The sequence below is a fragment of the Plecotus auritus genome (genome assembly GCF_963455305.1).
Source record: "Plecotus auritus genome assembly, chromosome: 7".
Classification (NCBI taxonomy): domain Eukaryota; kingdom Metazoa; phylum Chordata; class Mammalia; order Chiroptera; family Vespertilionidae; genus Plecotus; species Plecotus auritus.
In genome coordinates this window covers 128,589,528-128,616,033 of record NC_137774.1, presented here as the reverse complement: position 1 = coordinate 128,616,033, position 26,506 = coordinate 128,589,528, and positions in this window count along the sequence as shown.

Here is a 26,506-nt window from a genome sequence, read left to right as displayed (position 1 = left end):
CACCATGAAAAAATGACAACTTTCTTTAGGCATTTTCAAGATGTGTCTTTCATAGGATATGACATTTCTTTCTTTTTTTTTTTTATCCTCACCTGAGGATATGTTTCCATTGATTTTTAGAGAATGTGGAAGAGAAAGGGAAAGACAGAGAGAAATATCAAAGTGAGAGGAACACTTTGATTGGTTGCCTCCTGCATGAGCCCTGACCTGGGCCCCAGCCAGGGAGGAGCCTGCAACCTAGGTACATGCCCTTGATCAGAATTGAACCCGGACCCTGCAGTCGGCAAGCCTAGGCATTATCCACTGAGCCAAACTGGCTAGGGCAGGATATGACATTTCTTAACCCTCCAGCAGCAGACCTTCCTTTTTTTCTCCAGGAGTGAGGTGGAAAACCCTAGATCACCTTTTTGGATTCATATACCCAAGTTACTAAGAATGTTACCAGTGGCAAACAGGGAGCTTAGCCAATGAGCGGTCAGAAAAGGTATTTCCTCTGTAGTTCACACCAATTGCCTCAGATCTCTGGCTCTGCCTCTGCCAAGGCCTAAAGCCTCCAGGACTGGGCAGGGGACCCCCAGCTCCCTCTGATCATCGGCTCTTCCCCTGCCCAGGTCCCAGGCCTCTGGCCCAGGCTTGGGGCCTGGGAAGGGGACCCCAGCTCCCTCCGATTGTCCGGCTCTGCCCCTGCCCAGGCCCCAAGCCTTTGGCCAGGGCTTGGGGCCTGGGCAGGGGACCCCCAGCTCCCTCTGATCACCCAATTTCCCAGCTCCCCCCCTGCCCAGGACCCAAGCCTCTGGCCCGGGCTTGGGGCCAGGACAGGGGACCCCCAGCTCCCTCCCATCACCCAGCTCCACCCCTGCCCAGGCCCCCAGCTCCCTCCAATCGCCAGCTCCACCCCGGCCAGGCCTATAGCCTCGGGGCTGGGCAGGGGCCCCCCAGCTCCCTCCAATCGCCCAGGTCTGCCCCTGCCCAGGCCCCAAGCCCAATATTGGGGCCTGGGCAGGGGACCCCTAGCTCCCTCTGATCTCCCTGCTCTGCCCCTGCCCAGGTTCCAAGCCTCTGGCCAGGACTGGGGGCCTGGGCAGGGGATCCCCAGCTCCCTCCAATTGCCTGATCACAGGGCTCCACCCCTGCCCAGGCCTCAAGCCTCTGGCCAGGGCTTGGGGCCTGGATAGGGGACCCCCAGCTCCCTCGATCGCCCATCTCTGCCCCTGCCCAGGAGCCCCCTGGCTCAGTCCCTTCCCAGGTTGCTCAGGACCCATCGGAGGCCTACCTCGGAGTGACCTGGGTGCTGAGAAAGTTCCCGGGACCCAGGCTGCTGGGTGCCTACGTATGCAAGTTAACCTCCATCTTTATTGGGTTAATTTGCATACTCACTCTGATTGGGTATGGGCATGGAGGTACCATCAATTTACATGTTTGTCTATCATTAGGTATGATACATACATTTTTACTTTTCAATATCTTAAATTAGAAGCTTTTAAAAAAACCAGGAATTATTCTTGCAGTTTTTTGCTTGTTTGTTGTCATTTTTCATTTTATTTTATTTATTTATTTACTTTTGCATAGCACCTCAGCAGAGCAATGTTTAATAGATGCTAAAGAGGGAGATTCTATAATAGAATTTGAAATTAGCATTCTTTGGCAATAGGAATATTGTGTATTTTGATGAGCCATGTTTTAAAATGTATAAAGGTTTCTCTTTAAGAAGAGAACTAGTTTAAAATGTTTTCTGTGTGTTCTTACATACATAAAATACAAAACTAGAAATATGAGATGGGCTTTAGAATGATTCTGTTATCTGAGTATGCTGCATTTTATAGTGTGATTGCTGAACTTAATTTTCTTTAAAGCATCATTGTTTACCATTCATTCAACATTTTCCCTTTTGCTCAGAAAATGGGAATCTCAATTTCTGTGATGTTCAGTGGAACTTTTGACAATTTGAAGAAGAACCTTCAAGAGTGCAGAAGGTAAGCAAAGAGAGGTTTTCCCCTTATAATGGGAAGCATCCCAGGAGTGGTAAATATGTGGTTTTATTGCTATTCTTACTGTTGTATCCTGGCCTGCCAGCCCCTAGTTTTAAGGGAAATATCTCAGAGAATTCACTGAAACTTTTTTTTTTCATTTTCTCATGATTTGCTGCTCCTATTACATAGGAGTAGCTGGCATTAACAGCCAGTTCAAATAGAAACAGGATGGTTGTTTCCTACCATTCATTTTCTTATGTTCTTCATCTCCTCCTCCCCACCTCTGGCCAGCCAGAGAAATGGATTATAACCTACAGATTCACAAAGGGATTTCAAGCTCTATTCTGTTGTATTGTAAAAACATATACAAGAGACATGACCCAGGATAGGCAGGGGTAGCAATACACCTTGGGCCTGTGCTTTTCCTATGATTCTATTTTAAATCATCTGATGAATATATATCTTGGCGGGGGCGGGGGGGGGGGGTGGAGAATCTATATCATTTGGTGATATATCCTTGCCAGGCTCAGTTGCCTAAGAAAATGCCGAATGTTTTCAAGAATATCACTTCTCTCCACTTCGAAAATCACATTGTTAGCGACCATGCAGACTCAAAATAATAATGATAGTAATAATAATTTTATACTAAATGGTAAGAATGATTCTAGGAAAATATCTGACTTAAAAAATAAAAAACAAAGAGGACTTAAAAACTGTTGTGGAGCGAACTCGAGTAAAGACCACTGGAGTCCAGACCAAATTAATATTTAGGGAGCCTTTATTGCCGGTCGGCGACTATTCTCTCTCCACGCAGGGAGATCAGAGAGCAGCCCGACCCTTTGTGTCTGACCGTATTTAAATCCATTCACTACATCCTGTTTTTGCAGAGCAAACAGTCTAAAACAATTTAAAACAAAGCAGTTCTATCCAATTAAAAAATGCACCTGGCATGGCATTGAGATTATGGGCATATCTAGTCTCTGGTCTACAAGGTCAGACAGCTAAGTTTATCTTCCTCATTATTCAAGCAGGCTAAAGCAGGCTAGAAAGCAAAGTTAATTTTAGAATAAGAGTCCGTCTAAAAAAAACAGTAGAGAATTCCAAACAGTAGTTTTACAAAATAGGGGTTAGCCTTCTCACTAGGCGGAAGCATGCTCAAAAATTTCCACTTTCCAACAAAAACATTGGATTTAAGTCAATTCTCAACTGAGGCAATTTTTGTTACTCCCGCCCCACAGGGGACACTTGGCAATGTCTGAAGACATGTTTAGTTGTCATAACTAGGGAATTCAACTGGCATCTACTAAGTAAAGGCCAAATATGCTATAAACATCCTACAACACATAGGGCAGCCCCCTATACAACAAAGTTACTGGTTTAAAATGCTAACTGGTTCTCAAAAAGCCACCCGGGCATAAAACCTTATACTATTCTCCTTTATTAGAATGCCGATTCTAATAAAACTGTGAAATGCTATTCTAATAAAACTGGCTTCAGAGAAGAAAACAGTCAGGGATTAAACTCTTTTTTTAATCCCAAAATAGAGACTGAGAATTACCTTAAACAGTGATGAAATCAGTGGACTTCAAACAGTGGTTCAGGTAAACAACAGATCTTTAACCAAACCAGTTTTGGATTCTCAAATTCCCCACATTCTCTTTCTGAAAGTATGGTGCCAGGCCTTTACTCTTTCTCATGTCCATATTCATAGTAGCTCTGCTCCTTCTTTACAAAAGAAGAGGCATACATCTCACTCGTCCGGAATCTTAGCATGGTGGAAATAGGGTGTATTTGAGGGAGGTGTTACTTAAACGAGTAAAACCTGCCAGGAGGCCAAACAAAATGGCCCTTTGAAGTACTAGTCTTTGTACAGCCTCCTTGGATAAGGTACCATAATCCTGTGGTGGATATTTATGCTTTTCTAGCTGACATATTTTTGTTAAGGGTGAAGTGCAGCAGTAGAAGTGAGGTAGGGATCTTCTGAATTCAGATATATTGTAGAATAAGGTGAAGACATTTTCTTATTTTATGTTACTGATTCTTCCTCAATGACTGACAAAGACTGTATCGCTACTCAGAAAGCGTCCTGTAAGAGGCATGCAAAGGTACATTCCATGTGAAATACTAAAAGTGCCAGAATCTTTTTTATCCAGGCCAAAAAAGCCTCATTGCAAAAGCCCATTTTTACTAACGATCTCGCTTCAATTCAAAACAAATCAGATGTGTACAAAGTAAACTGTGAAATGCCGATTTTATTTCCAAGTACACCCTCACGGAATTTTGTCAATTCTCAGTAATGAGAAAAAGTTTGGTTGTTACTTTCATTTACCCTGTTGAAATCTATGTCAGTTACATATTTTACATAATCCTACATTGACTTACAAAACATCAGTGTCAGGTATTCAGTTAGAAGAAATAGATCCTGAAAAAGTCAATATTTTGATTTCTCTTGGTCTTCAACTGAAGCCCATAGGAAGAATTTTTTTTAACTTTGCCAAAAAATTCTTGAATACTAGAAATCCACATTCAGTTTTTACTGATGTTACTTTGTACATTCCTATCTCATTTTAACACATTTATATTAAGTAACAAAAATAGATTTTGGAGTCTACTATGAATAACATACTTAGTAACAATAATTAATATACTCTTATAGCCCTGTTCTTCTAAATAGTCTAATAGTTCTCTTGGTGCTCTTAATTTTTACAGTCCATTAAAACCTCCTGAAAGAGGAGCATCTACTTATGTATGGGCATAGGACAAAATGTTCCAAATGCAGTCAAAATTATGATGCCCTTCAGCAGTTTCAATTCACAGATGTGTTGATATGTGGTTCCAAATCTTTTTTCCACCTATTATTGCAGTCTCCCAAAACTACCCCAACTTTAAAGACTGCTAACTTACTCTCAATGAATTAAGATGGCATTCTGCCGTTGCTAAACATATAAGTAGAGAAGGAAAATGTTTTGAGTCACACTATGGTTAAAAGTTTCATATAGACCTTATATAAAATATTAAAGACATTCAAGTTTTATGGGAAATTTGACCAGTTGCTCACTGGAAAAGTTTATTTGCATTCTTTCCCTTGAAACCGGGAAATGTACAAGTTGTATGTTTGTTAATTAATGACCTAATATCAAGTCATTATAAAATTATCCTATTTATAAAACAGTAAGTTAGTTGGAATCATACACAGAGCACTCATAAAAAGAACGGGCAAAAGAAAGAAGAAAGAAAGAAAGAAAGAAAGAAAGAAAGAAAGAAAGAAAGAAAGAAAGAAAGGAGGGAGGGAGGGAGGGAGGGAGGGAGGGAGGGAGGGAGGGAGGGAAGGAAGGAAGGAAGGAAGGAAGGAAGAAAGAAAGAAAGAAAGAAAGAAAGAAAGAAAGAAAGAAAAAAAGAAAGAAAGAAAGAAAGAAAGAAAGAAAGAAAGAAAGAAAGAAAGAAAGAATATGAACTTTGTATTGAGAGGATTAAAGGCCTGAATCTACTTTAAGAATATAAGAACAAAAACAACAAACCCCTGAATATAATAAAGTGCCATTTGAAAAGTGGCACAGGAAGCACTACATCCATGAGCAAGGTACATTCATGAAGGAAGAAGGGGAATTGAAACAAGAAATTTTCCAGGTAGATGTTATGGAGAGGGTTTTTTATAATTAAATGACTGATATGTTTTCCTCAGAGATTTAAAAGTAAATCATACTACATAAGTAAGGGAAAAGCAAAAGCTGAGAAAAGTGGGGGAAACAATATTTATTATGATTTGTGGAATTTATTTTGTTGATGGGTGGAAATTTATTTATGTAATATGTAAAGCATTTTATGAATTGAATATAATGATTAAGAGCTTTGCCTCTGGGACCAGACAAGCCTGGGTTCCTTAATACCATAGAGTCTTTATTTCCTGCTATTAATATGAAGTTGGTAGATTTATTGAGAGAAATAATGTTGATATAATTAATATTCAGCACATAAAGGGCATATCTCAGTGTCTAGTACAGAAAAAAAATCTTCCAAAGCCAGAAATAATATGGTTAGAAACAAATTGTGGGGTTTTCCCTGAAAGGTGATTTTTATTTGGGAGATGATCTAAATTTGTTCATGGCTGAAGTGACAGAAATACTTAAAGTAATTTTTGGGAAAAAATTTCTTCTAGCTCTACAACTGAATAGTGAAATTTTAATAGACTCAGTAGCTCTGCATGTGGAGGATATGACTAGAGTATAGATTAAAAGCTGCTTAAAGTCAGTTTTTTATTTGTTTTACACATTCTCCAGATCATTTTATTCCAACCTGTGCTGAAGGAGCACATAATAAATGTTGAGTCAATATGTAGATCAATGATCTTACATATCTAAACACAGATAGTTATTTCTGTTAATCCATCACTCAGTTCCTGGGAGATTTCTTTTCTACCTATCAGTATGCCAAGCCTTGTCATGTCAAAGGCAACATTTCAGGACTAAATCCAGCACAAATACAGCAAAACATATTGCACACCAAAATCACTGCTAAGACGAAGACATTATAATGAAAGCAAGGTAATGAGAAGAATAGCAATTTGCCATCAGAAGACAAATTTTCTTCCCTTGGAAGTAATGCTTACAGAGAATAGCAGCAAGAAAACATACCTCAAACTGTTGTCTAGGATATATTTTCTTATCAAGCAATGCATTTCTTGTGATGAAAAGGAAAATGGATCCGTGGCTAATGCTGATAAGTTAACAGAGATAATGTGTTGTAGTAAACATTAATTTATCATTTCACTGCTAAAAACCAAAAGGAAATAAAACAATAAAGAAGGAAAGTGTAGAAACAAAAGTATATACCCTACAATAATTTTTTAATAAATAGAATAAACAGGATGATTGCCAACCAATTAAAAAGTAAAATATTTAAAGTTAAATTATCTGGTTTTGAAACAAATTTAAGGTAGATTAAGATTCTATTTTCTCCTTGAGTTAGTGACTCTTAGTTAAATAAAACTTAGAAACAATAGCCCTCCAAAAAAGAATAAGTGAGGCAATTGTGTACAACTTAGTGGCATATTGAAAACCTCAGTCATAAGTAGAAATTCTCATCCAAAAAGTTTTTCCCAAATAAATGAATTAACCTTCTATTAGCTGATAACTATAGATATCTTCAATTATCCAATTTTGAAAAAGAAGTACAGTAGGTCCTCGGGTTACGTCGGAGATCCCGGTTCCTATGCACAATGTAACGCGATTTTCACCGTGAGTCGGAACCCACCTACATAAGCACCTACGTCACTCACGTGGAGCACATGCACAACAGTAATGAAGTGAAACAGTAAAAGAAATTTAAAAGAAAGATTACAATTCCTGACCTTTACTTGTGGTAAATAAATAATAAAAAACATAAAGCACATATGTACATACGTCGACATGACGGAACTTTTTTTTAATATATAAATAAATGGGAGATGGTGACGGAACCATGAAACAATGTAAGTAAAGTCCGATGTAACCTGAGGACTGCCTGTAATCATCCTTTTGAAATATAAAAATGTTTTCAAATATTGTCAATAGTGCTGTAGAGTTTGTAGGCTACTTTATGAGAATCAAAACAAAGGGACAAAAATTAGATTTACAATAATTCTAAACTAGATAGCTCTAGTGTCAAATGCCATAGGAACAATAAAAATGCTTAACTGACACTATCATAAATAAGGCTATTGGATTAACTTTTACAGCTATGCTAATGTCTCAACCTCATTTCACTTATTTTAGCAGTATAATTAACATAAGTCCTGCCAACATTCCAGTTTTCTATATTTTGTCATTTATGGGTATCATTACTATTGTAACATATTTATCATATATACTCTTCAACATGGGCTAGGGCAGTTTAAATTCTCATTAAATATTTATTCAAGTTTTTGGAGTAAGAGATGTTAGAGTTCTTCATGAGATTTCCCCATATGCAAAAAATAAAAGCTACATATGACTTTGTTGCTTATATAAAATTAATACAATAAATTGTGCTGTACCCCCAGCCTCTCACAACTACTACTAATCTACTTTCTGTCTTTATGAATTTGCTTATTCTGGACATTCCATATAAATGGAATCATAAAATAAATAATCATAAAATTTTGATCACAAAATTCAAAAATATCAAAAGAGAACCTACAGACCCTTGAGAATAAGAACAAAAACAAGAATAAGAATAGAAAAACCAATGGCATCTGGGGGTATACTATATGTTGTCTACCAAAGCAAGCTCTACAGGCAGATGACTTGAGTTCAATTACAATTTCACTCATTCAGTCAAAAATGTTTATCTGTTTCCAGAAACCATTCTTTAGGTCCTGCAATTTATTAGCTTTTGGTTGTTGTAGTTTTGTTTATTTGTTTTACCATGGTCAAGTTATTTAAATTATCTAAGCCTCAGTTTTTCTCTATGGTAAAATGGAATTGTAAATATATGTAACACTTACAATGCATTTAGAAGTCCAGGCACATAGAAAGCACATAAGTAAGCTGGCTTTAGTTATCAACCAGCAAGTCAAGAAGAAACATTCTTATTACAACAATATAAGGATTCCCCCATCCTTGGGACTTTTACTTTTTAATATGACTAGCATTTGACATGATTCTGATATAAAATAACTCTTCCTTTATAAAAGGTCTTGAATGCATTTCTAGGCTAACTCTTGGTTTTGTTTTTAATAGTACTTAACAACCATATTTGCTTTTAATTCAATTCTTATCTTTCCACACTATATGTGAAGTATATTTTTTAAAAAATTAGAACATTATTAACACCAAAAATCACTTTTTCCATTAATATACTCAACCCAAAAGTAATTCAGAAAAGGAAACATACTTATAGGTTTGGGAGGTATCTGAAAAAACCTAGAATCAGTCATTTTACACATTCTGTTTCACTTGAAACTTCACTTTCAATTCATGTAATACAATTCTTTAGCTGCTCATGCTGAGGGTTTTGGTGGTATAGGTAAGTTTGGTCCTCAAATCCTCCTACAACCACATCAAATTTACAACTAAACTACAAAACAGCCATCATTCAGAACCACCTGAACTCTAGCTGAACAGAAGTCCTACAACTAAGGGTATATAAAAAAAAAGCCACATTGACACTGGTAAGAGGAATGGAGACACAAACGCACCGGTTCCACACCCACGTGTGATGGATAAGAATTGGGAGGGATATCTCAGATGCAGAGGCCCTTCCTGAGGAGCGAGGGATTCCCAGTTCCACACCAGGCCCCCCAGCCCAGGGATCCAGTGCCAGGAAGAGAAGTCCCCATAACTTCTGGATGTTAAAACCAGCTTGGATTGTGGCTGAGTTAGACAGAGGACTACTAAAGTCCCATGCATTCCTTTTAAAGGGCCCATGCATGGACTTACTAGGATTCACTTGCTCTGAGTTCCATTGCTGGGGCACCAGGGACACATGGGGAGGAACTGAATTATCTGGTTTTAGGGCAAGAGCTGAAGGGGCAGCTTCCTCCCAGACAGAACTGCTGGCCAGGCCACTTGAGGTTATTTTTAATGCCTCCTCATAGTTTTGACTGTGCTTTCATTCTGAAGTACTTTAAAACAACTACAAATATAAATGAGATACAGGAGAAAAAGAGATTTTTTTTAAAAAAGGGGAAGGATGGATCCAAAAGTGGGACAGTCTATCACCACAACCAAGAAAGGAAAATTTCCATAAAGGAAGTGCCCCACAGGAATAAAAGAAGATTAGCTTGATATGCGTAGCATGTACAGCACCAACTGAATTTTAAGGATGATTTTTCTTTGTAGAAACCAAATTGCTAAGCACAACATAAATATGATGCTGACGATATATTGCACATTCTGAGTTTGGTGTGTCTATTTTGTGTAAGTACTGTAAAGATTCAATTCTCCCATCAAATTCCTCTATTTGAAAAATTGTGCAACTTATTTGGCTTTTGTTTATCTAATATATTCTTTATACATTGGATCCTTTTTTATGTTTCATTTACTTATGATTATAAAGTACTACACTTTGACACTACAAATGCAGATAATACTAGGTTATTTAACAGTAACCTAGATAACCCAGAACATGCTAATATCAAATTTTATGTTACCATCAAAAATTACTTTTGTTTCATCACTTTTTAAATTTGAGATAGATGATTCACATATCATAAAATTCATCCTTTTAAAGTATACTATTCAGCAGATTTTAGTATATTTGCCATATACAGCTGTGCAACCACCACCACTATCCCAGAACTTTTTCATCATCCCGCCCCCCGCACTCTATGTCTCCCATTTTCCCTCTCCCCTCAGACCCTGGGAGTCAGTAATTGCTGTCTGTTCCTATGAATTTACTTTTTCTGAACATTTCATATAAATGGAATTATACATAAGTTATCTTCAAAATTTAATCTTAAAATTTCAAAACCTAGAGAATCTCCGGACCCTTGAGAATATGGCAGTAGAGCTCAATTAAAGAAATACTTATGTAGAATATTAATGGTAGCCAGAGAAAACTGATGGAAGATGAGTAGAAAAAAGTATTGGAACTGGAATACATATTAAAATCTCACTTAAGAATACATTTTCCACTCTTTCTGAATCAAAATCTCCAAAGAGAAAGGCTCGGCATCTATATTTTTAAAAAGCTTTCCTGGGGATTATATTTATAGCCAGGTCATGGAAACTTTACCTTAAGCCATATCCGATTCAGTTCTTTTTTTATTTATTTCATTTATTGGTTTTAAAGAGAGGAAGGGAGACACACACACACACACACACACACACATACACACACATCGATTTGTTGTTCCACTTATTATCCATTCATTGGTTGCTTCTTATATGTACCCTGATGGGAGATTGAACCTGCAACCTTGGTGTATCATGAAGATGCTCTAACCAACTGAGTTACCATCCAAGGTCCCTGATTTATTTGTACTGCAGGTTATTTCTGGCCATTCATTGGTTCAATGATACATTTGTAAATACCTAAATCATTCAAATATGCTATATTGAAGAAAACAAACATAAACAAAAGACTAAAATAGCAATAATGCCCTGTGCTGTGTTTTTTGTAACTTTTTATCCTGTTTATGCAATGATTAGTTGCTTTATTGTGTTTAGACATCTATAAACATGCACAATTAAATTTTTAAATCAAAATGAAATGCATATTTACATAGCCCTTTTGGTCTCACCTTCATATATTTTGCGTAAACAATGCTATACTTACACATGCAAATCAATGCAAATAGAGAAGTTATGCTTCTGCAAATTATTTTATTTATATTTCTAAATAGAATCATAATTATCAGAAAATGATTTACTTGCTAGTCATGAACATTTAAATATAATTTATTACTTTACATAAAAAGTGATGAATATTGAATTGAAGATATGATAAAAGATCAATATAGTTTCATTTCCATTGAGTATGATGTACCAATAATTATACTTTATTCTGTTCTACATTTCCTTCACAAATATTTGGTCATCTATATCTGTTTCAAGCTTATCTCAGTAATGAAATGCTTCTATTTAAATTTTAATGTGTATTTTTTAAAATCCATAACTTCATACCTAATATCTCTGATATAAGATTTATGAAATTGAGTTACCAGAAGGTTATAAATGATGCATAATATGTGTTAAAATAGAAAACACTGGCATGAAACTGTTATCATCATAGTTAGTTTATTAATGTTAACAATAGGAAGAAAGCAAAGGGAAAGCTGGACATTATAAGCATGGTCATCTGGGCAGCGTCACTAGGAAGCTATAGCTTCTCATTCCCAAGGGAACCACCAGTCCATTCCCTGCAGATCACTGGGAGAAGGGATTGAACAAAGGGGAAGATGGGCCATGAAGTCAGGGTGGGGTGCTGGGTGATCTTTTTCCCAAGCTGGAGCTAGAGTGACAAGAGAAGGTGCTTGCTTGTCACTCTAGCTCCAGCTTGGGAAAAAGGTCATTGGCTAGGAGGGTGGACCCCAATGCAAGCCTGCCCATGAAATCTTGGAAGGTTAAAATCCCCAGAAAAAGAGAATTCCCCCTCTTGCCTGCACTTGCACCCCTTGTTCCTTCTCACTCTGTGATCCACACTGGCCCTGTGTTGTCTGCCGTGTAAGCAGCCGCATGGCCCAGCACCATGAGGACCCCATACACAATGGACTGCAGCTGGGAGCACAAGGTAAGCTAGCCAGATGTTGGACTGGGTTGGACTTCAATACGGAGCAGAAATTCTGGGCAGTTGCTTTTAATCCTAGCCCTGCTGGAGAAGAGATTGGACTTCTTCCATGGCCAGACAGATGGAAGTGGGACATTGGAGGGAAACCCCTTCATTTTACATCATCAGTAGAACTGTGCATGATAGATACCCCACCCTCCCATCGGGGCCTCAGGAAATCCTTTTCCCTGTGGCACTCCAAGAAATCTACTTCAATCATTAACAAATCTACTTCAATGAATGTGGTACAATTAGAAATGCTACTACCCTTTTTTGTCCCACATATAAAGACAGATTAAAATATGGGCCACACATGTGAATTTTATGTAGGCAAGGCAAGGAAGGAAGGAAGGGAGGGAGGGGGGAGGGAAGGAGGAAGGGAAGGAGGGAAGGAAGGAAGGAAGGAAGGAAGGAAGGAAGGAAGGAAGGAAGGAAGGAAGGAAGGGGATTTTATCTCCATGAGGAGCGAAGATGAAAAGGAAAAATTTAGAGTTTGAAAGCAATTTAACAACTTTGAGATTGAGCCTTCCTCATAAATATAATTTCAGATGAAGTTCTGTCTCAGAACTGGCTTTAAGTATCCAAATGTATTAATGAGCATATACCTTCCATAAGTTTCATAACCATTCCAGTACATTTGGGGGGGGGGGGGCGGATATACTGCTTCAAGCTAATTCTTTGTAAAATTTCTTACTCTAACACACTTGATGATGTAGTGTGTATTGCTCCATTTCCAAAACATTTTAAATGTCCTGAATCTCCTTAATAGATTTCTATTTCCTTCTACAAAATTCTGAATTTTTAATGTCCTGACCTTATATTAATTTCTAGGCAATCTTTGCATCTGAGATTAGTAGGCAGAATGCTACATAACTACTTAAAACTCAAAGACAACTTGGTCAATGATCCTGCAAGTTACTGGGAAAATCCTAAGGTTGCACTTAAATTTAAGATTGAAGATCTTTACTCACTATCTTCCTTTTAGTTTCAGAGTTAATTTTTAAAAAATTAACCTTCCATTAGTTCTGGCTTCTGATTCTTCAGTTATAGATTTCTTTGTCCCAATGTTCTGTTAAGTAGATAATAATTTGTAAAACATTTAAGACATTATTAAAAGCTCATTTGGGTTAATGCTTTCAACAGTTGAGAACAACTTTTCATTGAAATTAATCACCAGTCTTCTAATTCATGAGTTTTATGATTTCAAGTTTTCATATGAAAAATTTATTTTATCAATTACAGTTTCTCCCAGAATTTTTCCTTTTTTCTTCCCTGCCCCGCCCCCCCTCCCCCCCTCAGCCTTTATCATGCTTCAGTCAGCCTTCTCGGGGTCTTTCTGATAGTTTGTATTCTTTAAAACACAGTTAAATAGCTGATTAGCCACTTTTGTTATTTCTAATGTCAATATATCCAAAATAAAATTTCTCCAATTTCTCCGAGGTTGCAATCCACATAGGTACCTATAGAACACACCAAATACTTCTGGCTTTTATTGTCAGACAAACACTCATGTCTTAAGATGAAACCTCCGTTTAAGTGTCAAGTTGTGCCAACACTATAATTACACTAGATTAGCCACAGCAAATTTATGTTCTGGAGCTAGATTGCTTGGGATGCTTAATAATCTGGTAGATTTTTTTTAATCTAAATTCAAATTATTATATTATTTAGCACTTGTTTAAATTTATCCTAAACTACACTGAATAAAGAAGTACAGCAATAATGTTTGATTTGAAAACACAAATGTGTATATTCAGGTAATACACATATCCAGGACCTTAGGACTTTAATCAAGTCAGTACAAAGACAAATTTAATGCTTCAATCCTAAACATAGTTTTATGCTGTTATACTTTTGTTTCCACTTATTCTGATACATAAAAGTTCCAGCTATCTCTTCTCTCCCCTAATGAATTTAATGGCTGGTTGCATAAAGCATCTTCTTCTCATTTTGACAAGGTGAAAGAATTAGTTCTCTACATAGTGACCTTGCCACCTCCCCCCACCCTTTTCCTAGCTGTTGCCTGCTTACTTTTTGCTCTTATCTTAAAGAAACAGAAAGTGATTTAAGTTTCATTTTTCTCCTTTGGAGTCATGATGAATAATCATAATGATAAACCAATATGTTTTTAAAATCCAAAGGATAATAACTCTGTTGTATTCATTTTCTCAAAACAGATGCCCCCAAGGAAGCATATTTCATTTTTGAAACTTTAAAAATATTACCCAGCACGAGATTGGATAGATAGATAATTTATAAGTCACAAGCAGTTTTAAAATCACAATAAACTCAAACTTACAAATTCAGAATAAACTGTTAATATTTATAGGATGCCGTAGTGCCTCTTACCTAGATTAATATACACTGAAACTATATTTCTTTCTGAAATGGAAACATAATTTATTTTATAAAGGACTGAGAACAAAAAATAGTAATTTCACAAGTAATAAAGGGAACAATCTGATTGCTTTGGATGTATCAAATATATACAGTACATATCCTATATAATAAAAGGCTAATATGCAAACTGACCAAACAGCAGAACGACTGGTCACTAAGACGTGCACTGACCACCAGGGGGCAGACGCTCAATGCAGGAGCTGCCCTCTGATGGTCAGTGTGCTCCCACAGGGGGAGCGCCGCTCAGCCAGTAGCCCTGAGCCAGGCTCATGGCTAGCAAGCACAGCGGTGGTTGCAGGAGCCTCTCCCGCAGCGTGTCTGACTGCTAGCTTAGACAACCCCCGAGGGCTCCTGGACTGCGAGAGGGTACAGGCCAGGCTGAGGGACCCCCTTGAGTGCACAAATTTCATGCACCAGGCCTCTAGTATGTTAATATTGAGCATGGTAAAATATATTTAAAAATTTATTTGCATAAAAATGAGGTAGAAGTTCAGCTCTGTTTTTTTTTTTGTTTGTTTTTGTTTTTGTTTTTTTATAAATTGGTAACTAATCAAGGAAATGCTACAGAACATTGCTTTGACTCAAGCAGTTACTGCAATTATTTTTTAGTTTTTGGAGAGGACTGGATAATCTATTCTAGATAGGTTGTCACATTTTTTCAAGTTTTTGCATCAATAGAAAACTTCCCATCAGTAAGTACAATTCCTCTTGTATTTCAAATATTCATTTGGATTCTCTTCCTTTTGGAGGGTCTACTCAGAGAGAAGTTAGTTGATTGAACAAAGTCATCAAAACTCAAAAAAACTGTAGATGAAGGTAGCTTATGTGGTACAAATAATATGGACATCAAAGAAGGCTCTAGATACAATGCTCAGACAAATTTACCTTAAAAAGGGAAGTTATAAAACCTAATTTAAGGCATTACTGTGAGGAAAAGAGAACGTGACCATCCCCCCAAGTTCATCCATGAGAGTACCATTTTACATTTTTAGTTCCCATATAATATTAAAAACATCTCTTTATACCTGAAAATTTTCAATGAAGATTATAAAATGTATGTTCTAACTTCACAAAACCCAGTAGGTAGTCAGTAAATCACATCTTGCAACAAGATCAGGAAATGATAACTGTACAGATATTATAATGAATCAAATTAAATTAAATGTTCAATTTAGCTATATAGTAATATAAAGGAAAACTTTACAGAAAAAGTAGATTTGCAACATAATCTAGGAATATCTATTAATAGATATAAAAATAACTCTGAAAACTAAGAAAGTGAAAGGAGAAACAAGCTGGAAAATACAGTATATCTCAGTGATTGTATATGCCTGATGCATAAAGTTCTTTAAAGTTTTAAACCAAATTAAGTCAGTTATTAGAAATTTTATATCTCTCTAAAATTTGAAGAGCTTTAAATAATAGCTTGAATAACAAAATAATAGAGAATTTACTGTATATATTTTTAATATCATTAGAAATTAGAAGAAGTGATACTAGGAGCCCTGTCAGATGTGGCTCAGTTCGTTGAAGCATCATCCCATATACAGAAAGGTTGCAAGTTCGATTCTGATGAGGGCACATATCTAGGTTGTGGGTTCAATCCCCCGTTCAGGACACTTAAGGAAGGTGACAAATTGATGTTCTCTCTCTATCTCTCCCCCCGCTCCTTCTCTCTGTCTCTCTCTTCTCCTATCTCTAAAATCAATAAGTATATCCTCAGGTGAGGATTAAAAAAGAAAGAAAGTAGGAGATCAGACTGGAAAAACAGAGGCCAAATCATGAAAAACCTTTGAAGCCATACTGAGTTCAGATTTTAATTCTTAAGATCAAGCATGTTCGTGGAAGTAGTAATAATGATAACACTAATAATAATTATTATTAACAGTTATAAAATGCTTACCATATGCTAGCATCTGCAATTCACTCTTCACAAGTATTAAGTATTTATTCCTCATAAAAGTCCTATGGGTTAGGAACTATTGCTTGCACGCTCACTTACAGTGGAGGACATAGAGGTTAAGGAACTTGCTCCAAATCATACATTAGTAAGTGGCAGATCCAAAGTTCACACCCTGGTAGCTAGCACCATAGGTCCCATTCATAACAGCAATATAATACCTCCTCTCTGGTTTGGCAGATAAAGAGCATCGTAAAATCTATTTTTTAGAAATATCTGTCTTCTTGTATATTGTGCAGTGTGGAGAATGGATTAGAAAGGAAAAAGCATACCAATTAAGAATCTTTTGTAGCAATTTAGATAAGAAATAATAATGTCCTGAAATTATATGATGGACAGAAATTGATGGGTTAAAAAAGGCATTAGTTACTTTAGAGAAATAGTATTTCTAATTCAGATATCTGGTAACATGCCAAAATCCTGCTGAATATGATAAAGTTTTATATCATCTTTCTTATAAAACCCTTCCCTCAGGACAAATTTTAGTCTCTCTCAAGTGGAATGAGAAATTAAAGATAAAAAAATTCTGAAGACTCTGGCTAGTTTGGCTTAGTGGTTAGAGTGTCAACCCCTGGACCAAAAGGGTTGTGGATTTGATTCCTGGTCAAGAGCATGTACTTCAGTTTCAGATTTGATCCCTGGCCCAGGGTGTATGCAGGAGGCAACTAATTGATTTGTCTCTTTCACATTTGATGTTTCTCTCTCTCTCCTCCCACCCCCACATTGATTTTCTAAAAAAAAAAAAAAAAATCAATGGAAAAATATCCTTAGGTGAGGATAAAAAATAATAATCTACACTAATAAAAGAGAAACATGCAAATTGACAGTACATCTGCTATGCCCACAAGCCATGCCCACCAGCCAATCAGGAGCGAGTATGCAAATTAACCCAACCAAGATGGCTGTGGCCATGGAGAGAGCAGGAGGCTTGGGATTCCCCGGCAATGGAGGAAGCCAAGCTTTCTGCAAACCCTGGCCAGCCTAGGACTCCACTCAAGGCTACAAAGTTTCAATTATAGAAGATAAATAAATCCCAACAAAAATGGCTGTGGCCACAGAGCTGGAAAGAGCAGGAGGCTTGAGTTGCCCCTGGTGATGGAGGAAGCCAAGCTTACCGCAGCCCTGGCCTGCCCTGGCCTCTGTTCAAGGCTACAAAGTTTCAATTGTAGAAGATAAATAAACCCCAGATACCAGGGCCTCCGCTTGCGTCGCCGGGGGGTGTGGCCAGCCTGCAAACCACCACAGGCCCCTTGCTCAGGCTGCCCCACGCCCCAAGAGAACCCCTACCCTGATCCGGGACACCCTTCAGGGCAAACCAGCTGGCCCCCACCCGTGCACCAGGCCTCTATCCTATCTAATAAAAGAGTAATATACAGATTGACCATCACTCAAACACACAAGATGGCTGCCCCCATGTGGTCAAAGATCCTGCCCCCATGTGGACACAGATGGCCACCACAAGATGGCCAGCAGGGGAGGGCAGTTGGGAGGGACCAGGCTTGCAAGAGAGGGCAGTTGGGGGCGATCAAGCCTGCTGGAGAGGGCAGTTAGGGGTGACCAGGCCAGCAGAGGAGGGAAGTTGGGGGGGACCGGGCCTGCAGAGGAGGGCAGTTAGGGGCAATCAGGCTAGCAGGAGAGCAGTTAGGCATCAATCAGGCTGGCAGGGGAGTGGTTAGTGGGTGATCAGGCTGGCAGGCAGAATCAGTTAGGGGCAATCAGGAAGGCAGGCAGGCAAGCAGTTGGGAGCCAGCAGTCCTGGATTGTGAGAGGGATGTCCAACTGCCCGTTTAGGCCCAACAGGGATCCGGCCTAAACGGGCAGTCAGACATCCCTCAAGGGGTCCCAGGTTGGAGAAGGTGCAGGCTGGGCTAAGGGACACCCCCCATGCACATATTTTATGCACCAGGCCTCTAGTAATAAATCAAATTATGAAGAAAGATGCATTTCGTATTTTCATGATTTTTTTTCTCAACCTTTGCAGGCTTTTTACTCATACTCTAAACAATAATAACTTTAATGACTTATCTTTTTCCATTATTTTCAAAACATTCTTATAGTACTCATATAAATTAAAACTGTTATGCCCATATTTTGTTCATATATATAACATGAATTAAGTTAGGAAATTATAACACACACAATTCACAGGAACAGAGATGTAAACTATTTGTATTGCTCTATTAAGCTGGTTGTGGATATGTGGATAATGTTTCATTATTATTATTTAAGTTGTATCACTCTGTTGTATACACTATTTTATGTGCATTTAAAAAATTTAAATTAATAATAAGTTTGATTGGCATAAACATGGTTGAAAAAATACCCAGTTCTTTCTCTTTTTTAAAATATGTTTTATATTGATTTTTAGAGAGAGAGGAGGGGAGAGCGATAAAGAGATAGAAATACTGATGAGAAAGGAACATCATCTATTGGCTGCCTCCTGCACGCCCCCTATTGAGGATCGAGCCTGTAACCCAGGCATGTGCCCTGACCTGGAATTGAACTGGTGACCTCCTGTTTCCTAGGTTGATGCTCAACTGCTTAGCCACACCATCTGGGCAAAAAATACCCAGTTCTCTTGATAAGCATGCCAAACTGTTGGTAGTGAAAGCAGAAAAGCTTCCCCAAATTATCCTTACTTCCAGAGTATCATGGACACCCATCAATTATGTGTTGTAGTGGGAATGGGGAGCATCAGTTTATGTAGTACAATTAAATTATTGGATGGAATTCCTTCAAGGGACTTTCCCCTACATTTGTAGGCAGGTGTATGTCTTTTCTATTCATCTGTGAGCTCCTTACACTGAGAGCCTGGCTTTTAATCAGACATTTGTAATTCTCTCAGGGCTTAGAATGGTGTTACAGTATGCACTTAGTAAATATTTGTTCAATGAATAAAACAATGTTAAATGACTGAAACATATGCACATTTATTTTACTCATGCTTCTTTCTATCACTTAAGAAATTAAGTAGTTCTCATTTCACTATTTTGTCATTTACATCTTGTTGCTGCATTTAGTAACTCAGAATTAATTGGGTAGTAGTATTTTCAGTTTCCAGATTAGTGTCACATGGTGAGTCATAGAAAAATGAGTTTCAGGAATTCACATGATACTTGTTTTCAGGCGTGAAATGAAGTTGCATTTATGATGTTTCTTTAAGGTAAAAAAAAAAAAAGCTTTGGTGCATTCTGAAGCATTCTGAAGTTTTTACCAGAATTATAACAATTATTTAACAAGTTATAATCACAATTTATGTAGGCACTGATAAAAAGTATTTCAAATCCTTTGTTTCCTAAAATTAGAATAAGCCTTTAGAATCTTAGGAACACGGATATGTTTAGACAGATTTTTATGGTAAAATTAAGTACCATGACTAACAGCACTGAGTGCTTTGACAAGTTATAAAGCTAAACACCTTGTTGTATTAGCATTTACATTCAGGATTAATCCTGCCCATGTGCAGATGCAAATGCCTTATCGAATCCCATAGAATATAACATGCCTCTATAAGCATAGAGCCATCCTGCAATATCAGATTATTTTCCTTAAAAATTGCAAAAGTCTAGCTTCAGCTGTTCTTTATGAGGTTCAGAGACCAAACAATTAAACAGGAATACATTTACACTTCTAAATGCTCAAGCTAAATGGTGCTCTTTGGTCTTTCCCATTATGGAGAGCTCTGTAAATTGAATCCTTAAAGACATATCTTCCGAGGCAATGTCTAAATGACACCAAAGCATTCAGACGAATGGGGCAATTTAACTAACCAAATTTCTGGAATCTTGACATCATGTAGATAAAACACTGAAAACTTCTCTGGATCCCTTATACCCATTTAACAAAGTAGATTTGAACAGCCTCCCCACTGAGCAATGTCACTTTGATATCAAAGCACCATCTTTGAGCATCTGCCTAGAAGCCTAGGAAATGTCCCTGTGTAAATGTGTAGCCTCAATAGGCCAAACCTATATAATGTAAATTTATTATGTATATACTAGTAGCCCTGCGCACAAATCTGTACGCCAGTAGCTCGCCAGTAGCTCACTGCCGCCCTCCAGTAGCTCTCTGCTCACTGCCCCACCCTCCTGTAGCTTCCCCCACCCTCCTCCCCCCAACACCCCCTCATAGCTTGCTGCCCTGTCCCCTCCTGTAGCTCTCCGCCGCCCACTTGTAGCTCGCTGCCCCACCGTCCTGCTGATCCGTGATCCGATCGTTATGCAGTAGGTCGTTACGCTTCATGGCATAACGACCATTTGCATATTACATCTTTATTTTATAGGATATATGTATATATATATATACATATTTAATACATATAAAAGGTGGGTCAAAAATAGGCTTCTATTTCTTCATCTACAAACTGGGGGTAACAGCTATTTTATAGGGCTACAGTAGATTAAATAAAATAATATGTGTAAAGTCAGTACATAATAACTTGTTACTACTGTCATTGTTGATGTAATCATTATTATTGATTTTGGTCTCCTGACATCTGTGCCTTTGTTCATATTATGTTCCTAAAACACATAGACTAGATCAATCCCTTTTACTTTCTATTTACCTAAAATGGACTCATCCCTCAGTTCCAGGCCAAGCTCTACCCACTACTCCTTAGATAAGACTTCCATTGTTTGTGAATAATAAGAACACTTATAATCAGTACAACCTACTTGTAAATATGCATATATGTTACCTAACTAGTTTATGATCCATATATAGATAGTAAGAATATTTTATTTCTTGACACACCTTCATGCCATCACCAGACTCTACTTAAGTACAGTCCACAAAACAACTTTCAATTTATGTTATTTCCTTTTTCCCCACAGCCTACTTAGAGCTCATCTAGACCTCCATTATGTCACACACTCCTGTTTTCCCATTTATTGTTGCCAGATCATTTAGCTTTCTACCTAGCTTGGAAGGATCCATTAATTCCTTTTAGCTAACACTCTTATCTGTATCCTGGAATTATCTGTCCCCATGATCATTTCCAACACATTTGTCCTGCCAACTCCAACCCTGTGACGAACTGAATTATGTTTTATTCCCTACTGTGTCCATGCAGGTGTTGCTATAGAAAATCATGAAAATATGCTAATTGTTTTTACTAGATATTCATAAACCCTGGATATAGAGTTTCAGTTTTACCTACATACCCCTTAATTTTTCTCTAGGTAAGTTCTAATTCACTCATCACAGATCCGAGGATCAACTATTTTATTCCTGGCCCTATCTACAAAACAGTTTCACTGCTCGAATAATTTTCTGTGTTCCACCTGTTCATTCCTCTTTCTACCCAAATCCCTGGTAAACACTAATATTTTGTTCAGGTTTTTATTACTATTATTATTTAGCCTTTTATTTTAACATGATTGTTTTAGAGAAGTTTTAGGCTTATAACAAAATTTAGAGGGAAGTACAGAGATTTCCCATTTACTCCCTGCCCCTCCACATGCATACCTTAGCCTCCCCCATTATTAGCATCCCCCACTAGAGTAGTACATTTACTACAATTTATGAACCTAGATGGACACATCATAGTCACCCAAAGTCCATAGTTTACAATATGGTTCACTTGGGGTCATACATCTTATGGGTTTGGACAAGTGTATAATGACTTTTATCTATCATTAGTATCATACTGAGTAGTTTATCTGCCCTAAAAATCCTCTGTGCTCTGTCTGTTCACCCCATCCCATACCCTCTACCAGCCAAACTCTGGCAACCAGTTTTCTTTCTTCTGTATTTACTGCCAGGATCTATATATATAAAAGCCTAAGTGACTGAACAACCAGTCGACCTGTCACTATGATGCGCACTGACCACCAGGGGAGAGATGCTTAATGCAGGAGCTGCTCCCCTGGTGGTCAGTGCGCTCCTACACCGGGGGTTCCGCTTAGCTGACCAACCCATCCATCCCAGTGGCCTATCAGCCTGGCGACAACCACTCACTCCCTCAGTAGTCCTGCAGTTCCAATCTCCGGAGAACAGGCCAAGCACTGACGGACCGGCACCACAGGCACAATCCCAACAGCGCTGCTGGCCTCCTGGAAGTTGGCCTTGGGCACCACGGCTGCTTCCCCTCCCTAGACACTCTGCAAAGAAGAAATGATATAAAAGTGGCCACCAGGTGGCTCCTGACAACCAGCACAAACGTCAGTGGGATGGATCCAGATCCTGGCCAGCAAGGATGTCCCACAGCTTGCCCAGAGGGCCAGTCACGTCCCAGCCCCCCACCACGTCGGGATGGGCGCCAGACACAGGGCTCTCCAAATCAGGACTGACTGGGCACGAGCCTGCGGCAGATGCAGCAGGGCTGGGACGAGCAGGAGTGGCAGACGGCATTGGAATGCAGGTTTCAGCCCGACCTCTGCAGGCCACCCTGAGGGACCCCACTCATGCACAAATTCATGCACTGGGCCTCTATTTTATATATATATATATATAATGCCAGGATTCTGAATCTCATATCCCAAGCCCTGTCCTGACACCTAACCTAAGGCTAATACAAACTACAAACTCTGGGTTGCTAATTAGAACATCAGACTCAAATTGTTGTGTGCTTTTTTCTCTGGTTTCTTCCCTTATGAATAATACTATATAATACAGACAATTCAATATCTCTTTTCATCACCCTCTTTAAGTGATAACAAGTTTCTTTTCTTGGAGGTTTTACCTTAGGAGATTTCACCATAGACTTAATATACACTGTCACATAATAGAGCAAAATAAATAACTAAATAAATTAAACAAAGAAATTTTAAAGGGAATCTTTAGCTCTTCAACCCAAGTTTAATTCACCATGTAGCCTTATGACCTAATTTTTTTTTTTTTTAAATCATAGCAGGTTCTTCCTTTTTTTGGGAAATGAATGGAGAAAGACTTGATTTTTCTCTAAACATTAGGTGTTTTTCCACATGTTTATATATTTAATAAGAAGAACAATAACTACTATTGATCATTATCAACTGGTTGTCAGGCACTATTCTAAAGACTGCACGCATTGTCTCAAAAATCAATGAGTTGGGTACTGTTATTATTCCCATTTTACACAGGATGAAACTGAAATGTAGAGAGTTGTAGTACCTTGCTCAACTCACAATTAGTGGAGTCAGAACCCACACCTAAGAAGTACAGATTCAGAGACCAACCAAGGCCTCTCATCACTATTTTTAGATAGATTTTTCTTTTCTCCTTTGATCTTTATACAATTTTGTGATAAACACAGGGGTGATTATTATTATTTTACAAATGAGAAAACAAACTCAGAGGTATTAGGTGACATGAAGTTCGAGACTACTTTTTGCAATATGATATATACTGTGTGGCTATCTAATTTTAAATTAACTAAAATGATATAAAATTAAAAGTAGTTCCTCATGTTACTAGCCACATTTCAAGTGATTAATGGCCCCAGTACAGATAATGGCTACTTTGCTAGACAGTGTAGATATAGAATGTGCTCATCATTGCAGTAAATTCTATTGGACAGCACTCTAAAGGTATGTCCTTTAATCCAATGTTAAGAGGCAGGCTGACCCTATTGTTAAGGTCCAACAACTTTACTAAAAGAAAATGTTTTAGGTACCTTAAGATACAACTGCAGCATAGCCAAGGTATTTCTAAAACAAAAGGAAAGTAATTTATAATTAATGCATTTTAATATAGTAATTACAAAGTTCATTTTAATACTTAGATGATAAGAAAAGAGAGGTAGACAAACTATATTTTCAAATTACAATGCAATAGAATGCAAAACAGTAATCAAGATTATAAAAGATAAGAAAAATTATGTCCAGTTCAATTTTGAATCAATCTGGAACCCTAAATCATTAATTAGTCTTCAACTAGTGTACTAATCTACTCTCTAGAAAAAAATAGACATATATAACCATATGCTAGAAACTTTACAATGCAAAGTTTTCAAAAATTGTGAAAAAATTAAGTAGTGGTTTACATTATTATTGGTACAGGTGTAATTTTATAGGAATTCTATAAACTTAGAGTACCTCTTTTTCTAATGAAATTTATGGCTTTAAAAGAGTCATTTAAATAGATATATTTTGTTCCCTTTGTCCAGTACTCACCACACCCTCAAACAAAAATGTTCAACTAAAAATAAAATGATGTAGGCACTCATAGCCTTTTCTATAGCATCAGATGCTATTTCCTGGAATAACTCTTAATTCTGCACAAAATACCTTGACATTGACTTACTAAAATTGAACTCAAACTAATAAATGCCTTGATTCTTTATTTTAAAGATAATATAATTATCCTATCTAATAAAAGAGTAATATGCAAATTGACTGTACATCCGCTACACCCACAGGCCACGCCCACCAGCCAATCAGTAGCGAGTATGCAAATTAACCCAACCAAGATGGCTGTGGCCACAGAGAGAGCAGGAGGCTTGGGATTCCCCGGCAATGGAGGAAGCCAAGCTTTCTGCAAACCCTGGCCAGCCTAGGACTCCACTCAAGGCTACAAAGTTTCAATTATAGAAGATAAATAAATCCCAACAAAAATGGCTGTGGCCACAGAGCTGGAAAGAGCAGGAGGCTTGAGTTGCCCCTGGTGATGGAGGAAGCCAAGCTTACCGCAGCCCTGGCCTGCCCTGGCCTCTGCTCAAGGCTACAAAGTTTCAATTATAGAAGGTAAATAAATCCCAGATACTAGGGCCTCCGCTGGGGTCGCCGGGGGGTGTGGCCAGCCTGCAAACCACCACAGGCTCCTCACTCAGGCTGCCCCACGCCCCAAGGGAACCCCTACCCTGATCCGGGACACCCTTCAGGGCAAACCAGCTGGCCCCCACCCGTGCACCAGGCCTCTATCCTATCTAATAAAAGAGTAATATGCAGATTGACCATCACTCAAACACACAAGATGGCTGCCCCCATGTGGTCAAAGATCCTGCCCCCATGTGGACACAGATGGCCACCACAAGATGGCCAGCAGGGGAGGGCAGTTGTGGGCAATCAGGCCAGCAGGGGAGGGCAGTTGGGAGGGACCAGGCTGGCAGAGGAGGGAAGTTGGGGGCGACAAGGCCTGCAGGGAAGGGCATTTGGGAGGGAGCCAGGCCTGCAAGGGAGGGCAGTTACGGGTGACCAGGCCTCCAGGGGAGGGCAGTTAGGGTTGACCAGGCCTGCAGGGGAGGGTAGTTAGGGACAAACAGGCTGGCAGGGGAGCAGTTAGGCATCAATCAGGCTGGCAGGGGAGTGGTTAGGGGTTTATCAGGCTGGCAAGCAAGAAGCAGTTAGGGGCAATCAGGAAGGCAGGCAGGAGAGCAGTTGGGAGCCAGCAGTCCTGGATTGTGAGAGGGATGTCCGACTGCCCGTTTAGGCCCGATCCTACCAGTAGGATCGGGCCTAAACGGGCAGTCGGACATCCCTTGAGGGGTCCCAGATTGTTCAGGGTGCAGGCTGGGCTGAGGGACAATCCGCCCCCCCCCCCATGCACGAATTTCATGCACCGGGCCTCTATTTCCTTTAATAAAAGCATATTGGTTTTGTTATATGGTAAGACTTCACGGACATCTATGAGAATAAGAAAAGGATTCCATGGTTGTGGACAGGTAAGGTTAACTGAAAGCACAGAATATAAAATCCAAATTTTAGCAGCATGAAAGAAGATGACCCTCTGTGTTACATAGGAAACTCAGTCTCTCAGGAAGAAGGAGATGAATGGATTCCTTGGGAATGGAACAGATTAACTCTATGAAAAATAATTGAGTATCAACCATCTCAGTCCAACCCATCATTGTCATCTTGCCCAATGAAAACAAGTTAGTTATGTGGAGCCTAAAACATAGAGAAAGAATGAGAGCTACAGAGGCAAGGCCAGACATTCACAGGGGCTCAACGTGAGCATAAATGTGAAAAATTGGGTATTAGACCATACTTCTTTTGCCTTCTCATGGATTGGCCCTCTCTCCATAAATGAAGAA